The sequence below is a fragment of the Corvus hawaiiensis genome, chromosome 2 (assembly GCF_020740725.1).
Source record: "Corvus hawaiiensis isolate bCorHaw1 chromosome 2, bCorHaw1.pri.cur, whole genome shotgun sequence".
Taxonomy (NCBI): Eukaryota; Metazoa; Chordata; class Aves; order Passeriformes; family Corvidae; genus Corvus; species Corvus hawaiiensis.
This window is the reverse complement of record NC_063214.1, coordinates 86,628,575-86,638,742: the sequence shown is the minus strand read 5'-3', so window position 1 is coordinate 86,638,742 and position 10,168 is coordinate 86,628,575.

Here is a 10,168-nt window from a genome sequence, read left to right as displayed (position 1 = left end):
GTCTTTAATGCAACCTAAATCAGATAATGCTTAGAAGAAGAGTCAGAAAAAAATGACCAAGTATCAAAATAAGCACTTTAAAAATGCACTTGTTACTTTACCTTTTCCTTTAGAAAACTAATGCTCATAAATGCTGATGACTGATTCTATTAATCGCCCTTTTTAACATTTTTAATAGTTTATTATACATAATCATAAAATTGTTCAGCTGTTCGTTAGTTTGTGAATGCTTGTTTTGAATTTTGGGGAAAATATAAGAGGTGGGAAAACATTTCAAATCTCCTGCTTATGAGTTGATAGTACAGGATTACCCATCACAACACAATAACTTTCCTGCAATATACAGAGTTACTTACCTGTGCACCTGCTGATGTTCTTTCATGCATGCTGTCTATACAAATTAGCATGTTTCACAAACTGCTTCCAGCTACTGCAAACCAAAATATCAGTTACACATTAATCTTTTCAGTTAAGCTGACAACACTGCTCATAATCTGTTGGAGTGCTTTGTCAGTCCAGCCTACCATCAAATATCCATACATTTCACATCTATCTGACTAGTTTTACATGTGATCCTCTTAATTATGGTGACAGATTGCATAAAAATGTACTGTGTTTGTAGGTAAAAAAAAATTGAAAAAAAAACAAAAACAAAAACACAAACAAAAAAAACCCACTTTTTTTTCCCCCCAAAAACTGGAGAGACAGATCTACACTTGTTGATTGGATTTTCAGAAAAATATGATGCAAATCCTTTGGTTTGGATAGAACTCTGGAACTACCTGTGATATGAACTACGGGCATGTCTTATTTCAGCACAAATGTAACTCTCAGTTTATATATATGCATGGTATATGCTACTGCCAAACAAAATATCTCCAAGCTCAATTTTGTATGCCTCCTGCACACTTCCAGTCAAATACACACATCAAAACCACTCAAAGGAAAAAATTAATTTTCCCTCATATCAGCAGCTAAGAGATCTAGCATATCTACAAGGGTCAAAACGTGCAGCTAACTGTATTAGAGACACAAGTAACCTCAATGCCAGAAAAAATGTAAAAGCCAGACTAGAATGTATCCAAGGTGGACTATCCACTTGAGACCATTTTTATTTAGATTCACAGAACTACCTTCTCATGCTCATGTTCCGAAATGAAAAGGCTGGACAACACAGAGCACCAGCAAAGCATTCAATTCCCAAAAAACTGTTAAACACAAAGGTCTTTTCTGTATGCAAATTTGCACAGACCCTCCACAGCATTTGAAGACATCATAACAAAGCAAGGACAAATCTTATCTACAAGTGTAATTAATAAACTTCCTCATTGTATAAAGGCGGTGAACAAGGATTAACAAAAAAGCAAGCAAAGTACAGCTATAAATCATAATTACTTCTCCAAACCAACAAGGAATATAACTGCACTTTCTTTGCCAAGGGTTAATTCTGGATATCTAAACAGCACATTTTCTAGAGATTTTTGTTCCAGATTGCAGTTAAATCTGGCCAGGGATTCAGACTCTCAAAATTGAGGATGTTCAACCTCTAAACAGTCACAAATGCTCAGCTTTTCATCTACAGTTCCTATCAAATATAGAAACATCTTTCATATGTTTAGTTTTTACACAGATTTCAGTACTCTTCAAACTTATTTTAAACCATTTTGTAGCTATCCTTCCTGCCTGTTAAACACATCAAGTGCTTCAGTGCCAGCTGGTGTCAGAAAAGAAAGTCTAAAAACAAAAAACGTACTGCTGGCTGTCTTCTATCCTTGCTGGCACCCAGTGCTTGAAGACAGATTATAACACTACTTGTAGCTCTTCCAGCTTTCCACAGACACCAGAATTTTATAGTGGGAGAGGCAATTAACAGTACTGCTCTCCAGAAAGGGGCATTTTCTGAGTTCCTTTCCTCAGTTTGATTATGACCTTCACTTTTGATCCCCTTTTGTTTGCAAAACAGCTTTCTATGCAACAAACTAAAAGGAAAAAAAAAAACAAGGCAACTGAGAGAAATACAAGGTGACTCTAAATCTTTAAATTCTATTCTGGTGTGACCAGTGAACAGAGGAAAACAAAATGTCTTTGTATGGTGTGTATTCAAAACTTTCAGGAGATTTATGCATTCAATACAGTACTGTCTCCACCTTCCCTTTCAGCTCCCCCACACTGTTCCTTACCAAAGAAGAAGCTCCAACCACCTTATTTCCCTCTGTGCTAGCCATAAGCATTGGAAGAGTTGATAAACTACACCACCATATCAGATGAGACAGAGCCATACAGCTCCATGTGTTCAAGAGTACAATAACACTGGAAAAAAAATGGAGATGATATAAATCTTTTCAAACTAACATGCTTGAGTTATGCCTTACTTTGGCATTTAGCTAAAAAGATAACTAGGAGATGTCTCATTTACTCCATATATTGATCCTGTGTTTTTTGTCAAAACCATAATTTTTTAGAGTCAGTGTGACAATTTTCCTACAAGCAGGAAAGTTTTGTACATACAAACATTTTGAAATCACTCGGATTGGCAGTTCCATTGGCTTTAATTGGATCCATTTTGTGGAGCACCTTTAAGTGAAAACTATGCATTTTTAAATAAATTCCTACAGGACTGAACCATTATGCAGTAATTGTAGGAAGACTTTAATAAAGCAATTGTTTAATATAGTCAGTTATTATTTCCATGAGACAACTTATTATTTAAAACCATATAAAAATTAGATGGCAAGTGCATATCAGCTCTCTCACCATTAGAAATTTTAAAAATAGCTGCAATGCTAATCTGATTAGAAGAACAAAGTCTAATTTAGTCAATGTTAATCAAGTTTGTGGAAAAATGTCATCATATTAGAAATTATAGTATGTGAGTTTCCTAATTTTACCTCCTAGCAGGAAAATTGAAAGATCTGCATCTAATGTAGTCATTTTTTTAATATAAGTAATGTCCACCTTTTTTCCAATAACATGTTTTCTATCATGATTAAAATATTTTTATCCCTATTGCTGTTACTTGTCATAGACTCATAGAATCATTAAGATTGGAAAAGATCTCCCAGATAATCTGGTCCAACCTTTGACTGAACACCCCATGACAATGAAACCATAGTACTAACTGCCATGTCCTACTGCTTCTTTTAAAACAATACCTTACATTTTTTACCAAATGCACTGAAAATAAGTGTATAAATAAACTGGTAAAAGTAGCTGCAACTGAATAGAAACATCACTTCATATAACTCTGGTTTTCACAACTACTACTTTATGAGACACAAAAGCCTTTTTTACCTATAAATAGATGTTTCAAATGAAACATTCAACCCAAAGCATTATTAAAAGTTTAAATCCAACGTCTTTGGTTATTATTCATTGCTGGAACAAAAAGAAACAATAGTAAAAACTTTCATTGGCTGTGCCCATTCTGGCAGTTTATGAAACAAATTAATAACTACTTTGCAAGCATAACTTTTGAACTTGCAAAATAATAGACATTTTGGCACTGGTCTAGTTGTTCTGATAGAATTTCACTTGCTTCCAATCTCCAAATTTCTAGATAGAGTAGAATAAACTTTATGGCTCAGTTCCATCTAAAGACAGCTAATTCTAAATAAACTATTCACATCAGGAGAGAAAGTATATTTGTGTTATGGACGTACTTCAGCCAGAATAACTTACCTCTGAGAGGAACCTGTTCCAGTATTTCTAGAGTAGAACTTACTGCACTTTGTAGACAAGAGTAAGAGTGAGGACCATGGAAGGATGCAGACATCTAAGGCAAAATATAGGCCAATGCAAAGGCCTGCATCCAAAATACCAATTTCATGTTGGACATGTTTACCAACAGCCCAGCAATAGGCAGTAGAGAATAAAGGTTTTTAGATATATCACTGTACTCACTGTTTTCCAATTCACAGCTCTGTAAACCCACTGCAAAGCCATGCATTCTCTCAATGGCTATGTTTGAACAACCAAACTGAGAATTCCCAAGCACCAAAGTCCACTTACATTCTCCAAAGTGGTCTTTCATGTAGATGACGATTCTCCCTCTTCCATCCTTTTTCTCATTGCCAGTGATGGAGACCCTACTGCACAAGCACAGTTATCTTCCTAAGGAACTTGAATCTCCCTGCAGATTGTAGCGGAATACTAGGTGTCCAATTCTGGACCACATATATGGGCACCCGAAAAGGGAAGAGTTTCAGAGCCTAAGTCTCAGTAGTGGACCTATATCTGCAAGTGGTTATATTATATACATAGTTATATATATAGTTGCAGCCAACTCCACAATCTTATTGCATCTGAAAGAAACACTATAAATGCGCCACACTCTATAAAAATAATCAGCCTGCATGCCAATCTCAATCTGGTCTTGTAAGCAAAGATTAGAGTGCCTATTTCTGAGCCAGTTAAAATAAAGTAAAGGGGCACTCTACAGTTACAGAATAAGATAATACCAGTCCTGCAAATACAATTCAGAAGTTTAAACTCAAATTGTTCGGATTTAGGTTCCAAAAATCATTATTAGTAAGTGTTAAAATTTAAAAATAAATATTTCTAATTAACAAATCAAGAATGCTCAAGTACATCTTGATGAAAGTGACACTGTCAGATTTTGTGTGGTCTCAAAGTACAAAGCAAAGACATTCCAAACCAAGAACGATACACTGATTCCCACTCCCTCCTCCTCCTTTTCATGTAACCCTTTCAACACCTAAAAAGTGAAAACACATCTTATTGCAGTAGTTGCTGAAAGTTACTCATATTTGTTGTTTCTAAAAATACCCAACTTTGACAGAATAACTTGGACAGAATGTCAGATGCTGATGTATTTTGAACTAATCTTAAGGAAAACAAAGATATTTCATCCCAAAATATTCAAGCAATTTACAAATACGATTCATAGGTGATTAATTATGGCCTTGATATTACTTGCTATACCAATAAAAACAGTAACTCAAGACTTCAAACCTTTTTGAGACTGGTCCAAAAACGCTTATGAAACTTTTCGAAAGTGATGTCCAAAACCAAAAGCATTAATCTTCAAAAGCATTTTATAGATTTTATACAAAATCCAATATATGTACTCAAATTCAGGTTGATACTTAGCAAAATCACTTTTATAACAGTAAATACTTCTAATAGTTCCAAATTGACTCTTTCTTATGACTGTCACTTAAAAGTCTTATTATTATGGGATTTGCAATTGCTGTTTTGTGAGGACTGAGAAAATTTCTCTCTTCTGTACGGTTATTTTTTCACTGGTTTTAAATGTTAAGATTCCTCTTTTGCAAAGGATTTTAGGTAAGGTTCTAGAAAATTATATTTAATTTTATGGTTAACTGTAAAGTTCCAGCTTTTCAGAGACTATTCATGTATAGATTATATGTAAAAATAGCATAACCCAGAGAGATTTAAAAACAAAACAAAGCCACTCAACTTCTGTGAACCAGACTAATGACATAGGTCTGTGATGTTTTTGTCCCTGTTTCTAGGCCCTCTGTGGTGCCAAAAAGAATACAGTTTATGCCAGTCTTAATCTAACCATGGGAAAGAAACCGCCAAAGATATATAGACAGAACTGTTTACGAGATAAACAAAAAGTTTACTGCTTCCCACACATGAGGGAAACAGTTGGATTACACATCAGCATCTGGTTGTTCCAGACAATACTACCAGGAAGTTAATGAAATTGGAACAAGGAAATTACTATGACTCGGCACTCCATAAAAAAGTGTAATTTATCATCAGTAAAAAAACAATGGGAGCTTTGCTGATAAATTAACAAAAGAAAATAAAAAGGCAGTATTGCTGTAAAACAATAAATCAATTTTTTTTTTTTCTGGATAAGTTAGTTCAGTTCCAAAAGCTGATGTCACCTAATATTAGAAAAACGGCGACCTCATTCTGATGAGAATTGGTGACCTTTTTGTGTTACAAGTAAGAAGTTTATCTGAAGTTTCAAGATACTTATGGCATGGTATTCACATGAAAACTCCCTTAGTTCTATTCTAAAGGGGTTTGATTCCAGCAAGACGAGGAAACCAGAATACATTCAGCATTTTGGAAAGTTTCTTCCTCTCACTAAAGGCAGAATAAGTTTTTCTCTTAAGAGACTCATTTCCCAGGAATAAAACTTGAACTGGCAGTTTGGTGACCTGACAGGAAAAATATTCTGAAACTCTGGAATTTCGTTGCCTGAAACTTCTTAACGTTAGTTTTTTAACTAAAGTTTTTTCAACTTTACTCAATCTACATTACCTGTGGAGTACTACAAAATGTGTTGTATGACAGTTCCTAAGAAATAATTTCCTTCAAAGCCAGAAAATTTCTCTTTCAGGAATGTACTTTTCATTCTCTTTGGCTGTTTCCACAGCAGATTTATTCCTGAATAAGATCTCAGTTATGGCACTACAATGGAGTAGACTATTTCCACTTCAAGTTCTTAAGAGTGTCTTCCGACCACTGTGGGCAGAGCACACCTAGGTCAGTACACCCTGAGGCACAGCACTTATCCACTAGCCCTGGCCCAGCAAGACTTTCTCAGGCTGGGCCCCCTCCTCTCTGGCATCTGTGTGCCAGCAACCTGGCATACCCACAACCTACACAAAATTCCGTGTCTGACTTATATCAGCAACTGGCAGCACTTCTCAACAAAAGGAGGAAACTTTGGTCCTGGTCTGGGTGTTCCTTACTCATATGCTCATAAGGCGTATTTGTCCATGTGCCAACACAGGAGCAGGCAGCAAGAAGTCACCCCACAGGCTCAGTCTTCTCCCATTTGCAAATTCTTCTTGTCTAAAGACAGCTTGAAGAGGATGGTGTGCCTTCTCTACTAATTTCTCGTGCATGGGCCTAAGAATATATGTGCCCCATACCAAGTCAAAACCCTCCTCTGGATCAGTATGAACGGATAACAGCAGCAGGCAGAAACACAGCTCTTTAGTCTGGAGGGAATAAGGGACGGCACCATATGTATGCATTCTGGGGGCAGAAAATTGACTTAATGGTGGAGAATCCCAGTTCTCTAGGAGTTTCTATTATAAGACAAGTATAAAATGAAATGTTACTCCCTTCAACTTAATAATAGTAATTAAAAATCCCATTGTGGTTTTTGGGGGATTTTTTTGGAGCAAATACATTGCTTTCTTTATTCTTGTCATCACTGAGGAACAAATATTCACCCTCAGCCCCCAAACTACATCTTCAATGTCCTTAATCATCTTGAAAACATGTAGCAGTAGACAGGATAGTCTCTTCCTCTAATCGACCTCTACTCTAAAATAATGCCCACCTAGAGTCAGGCCTGTGTTCTTTTGCACTACACCAGATTAGGAAAGTCTGGCAATGTTACCAAAAAGGGTCTTCTTAAAAGACCCTCCAAAGATATTCCATAAATTAAAGGTGTTGTTGCACCTACAGTCCTGGGTTCCAAGCAGTACAAAACTGCACTAAAGACTCAACACGTGTCCCTTGGGGTTGACCTTCAAATCAAGACAAATGAGACCTCTTTCTCTGATTATCCAACTGCCCAAAGTAAGTGATTTCACTCCACAAGGGAAATTCCAGTGGGAAAATGGCACTCTCAAAGCTGCAGCCTTGTGGTAGGTCTCTACTTACCTCCAGCATGTGTTCACCAAAATTGAGCCCAGGGGCTCTTGGGAGAAGGTCAGCTGTGGGGAAGCTTGCTTCAGAGATGGCGTAGTTTGTCAGAGCTCTTTTCTCAGACAGTTGTCAGTATGGAAAGTAAGCTGTCATCAGATCCTTTTGCAAGCCAATGCATTTTACTAATCTGGCAGAAAAATACAGCAGAAGAAAACCTGACTAGCTTCCTGCCAGACTAGTAAGACAAATTTGTCTTACTGCAAAAGCTGACACAGGGGAAGGGGTGGAACCATATGGCTAGAAATCGGAGTAGGGGTACAAAAGAATATGGAGAAAAGATTGGGACTTCCAGTTTTCTTGGCAACAACTACATTGGCCACTTACCCACAGTCTGGGTACTCACCTGGTTCACAGCACAAGATGGTAAGAACTTTAGAGAACATGCAGTTCATAAATGGCAAAGGGCAGGAAGATGCAACAGCATTTTAATGAGCCACTAAGGTTCAGGGACTTGGCCCTGGCCCCTCTCAAGTCAGCGGCACAGCTACAGTCTTATCCATCTAGCTAGGCTTACTATCTGTCTGTCTCCTCAAAAACCCACTGCAGTGTTTCCAAAGCAATAGCCACTCAGAGGAGTACTCATATATTGGATAAAATACATGCAACTGCAGATAAATGAAAAAAACCACAGTAGGATAGAAGTGCCTCTAGCATTTGAAGCTACAGTGCTCAAGAAATATATTGCCTTATTATGAAAAATACTGCTTATTGGCAAACTTTTACCAACATTTTGTCACTCCATTAAATTAGTACCCTATGACTGTTCCCACTGAAACTGCAAGAATTTCCACTGTATAAAAGGCATGTATAAGTCATTACACGATTTAAGCCACAGATATGAAACTCTACAGCCTGGAAAATACAAACAGTAGCATTGTAACAACCCAGGAACTGTACTAAAAGTTAAACAATGCCTTTGGACATAAAAGATAAGACATAGAATAGGCTAACAAACTACACAGCTGATGAAAACAGTAGTGAATTGAAGACTTGAACAAAAAGCATGAAAAGGAAGAACATCTGCAATACTTCACTACTGGAGGAAACAAAAGACAAATATTCTTGTTTCTTTAGCTGCAATCTATATCCCCACAACAGTTAAGCTAAAATTGAATGTATCTAGGAGGTAGTGCAGCCCAGCAGGAGCAGTGTAGGATAATCATATGCAATTTTATAACCCCATAGGCAAAACACTAATTCTATAGCTATGTGAAAGAAAGCAGACAAGTTGGAGATTCATAATTTTTCAGAGAGAAATACAAAGTATCCTTATTATTGAGAATGCTTTGTTGACAACTCAGTCATTATACATATGCATACGCACACTCTAAGTAGGAAGGACCACATCATTTATTTGACTGATTTCATGCACAAATTATGAAAACAGCTATATTTTCAACAAATTCCTAATTTCAGGAAACCTTCAAGAAGGTCATCCATCATATTGTAAATCCTTGAAGGGATGGAAATGTACTGCCAAATAAAAGTGAGCTAGGAGGGAGGACAGGCGTTAGACTTGACTTGTTGCTTAACTGTTATTCCAGTGTCTGGCTCTGTTTTGGGCCGCTCCAACTAATCATGTCCAGTACCATACCCCAAAAGCCATAAATAATGCCAGTTTATTGCAGTGAGCACTCCTAAAAGCAAAATAGGGGCAGAAAATCTGAGAAAAGCATGTCAGAATTCAAGTAAATTCTTTTTGCCATCAAAAAGAAAGAAATATTAATATAGCAAACATTATTTCAAAATGACAATTTCGTACAGTACTGTTTAGTCCAATTTGAAGAACCTGACTCAAAATAACATGAGGAGGAAAATCTGATTTGAAGACAATTTGACAATGGGCAATTAGGTACTTTATGTAGGTAGGAAGATAGTAGGTACAGATGAGTTTCTAAAGGAAGTGCTTCTGAATGTTGCATACCACATAAAATCATTTTGAATCCTGATGAAAACCACAGGATGTATATTCTCCCAATTAAAGCAAAAGAAACAGACTAAAATTAAAAGAATAACCAAGCCTCATAATGATACTATTAATATCTTTTTGTGAGACATTTAAAAAGGACATGTTATAGAGAAATGTAAGGCTGGGACCAAATGAATTATTAATGGTGGGCAGAGCCAAAATACCAGAGAGATTGAAACAAATATTAGACCAATTGGTCTAATAAAGCAGACCTTCTCCTGTATTGCTAGCTGAGGAAGGCTCCACAATTTATATTTATATCCAGATTATGTTAAAGTAATGTGAAACTTAGAGAAGGATGTTGCAAGTCCAACATCTCAATTTTGCATATTGCACACTCAAAAGCCTAAGATAAGGGTTGGAAAGTCTAAGACTCCAATTCCCCAGTTAGTTCATTTGGGTAATACAGGATTAATACAGGGCACTGTTTGCTGATCACCATAATGAAATTGCTCCACGTGGGATGCTGAGCCAAGGTAATTAATAAACTTAGGAATTTCTGGACCATGAAAGCTAGTGAGACATTTGACTCAT